Source organism: Cucurbita moschata, unplaced genomic scaffold (assembly GCF_002738365.1).
Source record: "Cucurbita moschata cultivar Rifu unplaced genomic scaffold, Cmos_1.0 Cmo_Scf00005, whole genome shotgun sequence".
Classification (NCBI taxonomy): Eukaryota; Viridiplantae; Streptophyta; class Magnoliopsida; order Cucurbitales; family Cucurbitaceae; genus Cucurbita; species Cucurbita moschata.
This window is the reverse complement of record NW_019268521.1, coordinates 2,325,679-2,326,109: the sequence shown is the minus strand read 5'-3', so window position 1 is coordinate 2,326,109 and position 431 is coordinate 2,325,679. Positions and strand designations below refer to the sequence as shown.

At 40.1% G+C, this 431-nt stretch overlaps 1 protein-coding gene across 1 annotated transcript in view; it reads right to left on the bottom strand.

The window, feature by feature from the left end:
- Positions 1 to 290: 290 nt before the first annotated feature.
- The window catches only part of LOC111443061 (protein BFR2), a 2,873-nt gene continuing 2,732 nt past the window's right edge, over positions 291 to 431 (bottom strand). Inside the window, exon 3 of the mRNA XM_023080678.1 lies at positions 291 to 409. The gene's annotated coding sequence lies outside the window, so the exon portion shown is untranslated. The remainder of the gene's footprint in view (positions 410 to 431) is intronic.

Here is a 431-nt window from a genome sequence, read left to right as displayed (position 1 = left end):
TTATACAGGCACCAACATGAGGATACAAGAACATTAAATAATATAAAGATGAATGATTACCTTCAGTTCGGTATTGGGTCTGATCTTCAATGGGGGAAATCCCAAAAAGCGGCTTCCTGGACCTAAAAATGCTGTGGGAGAGGATGACGATGGCTCCCAAAAGAGATAAGGGGGTATGGGTTTATGCATATTCTATATGAATGAATACATCTCTCCTGGTCATGGGAGACCCACAAGACACAACTAACTAATATTGACTGCGATAATGCATCAACAGAACACTCATAAAGTGAAGTGAAAGAGAAATCTATTAATAGAATGAAGTGGGGTAAATTAATATCTGGATACACATGAACAGGCTTCAGAATTGATGATGATGATAGTTGATCTAATGGAAAATAGGGGGGGGGGGGGGGGGGGAATTCTAGGTT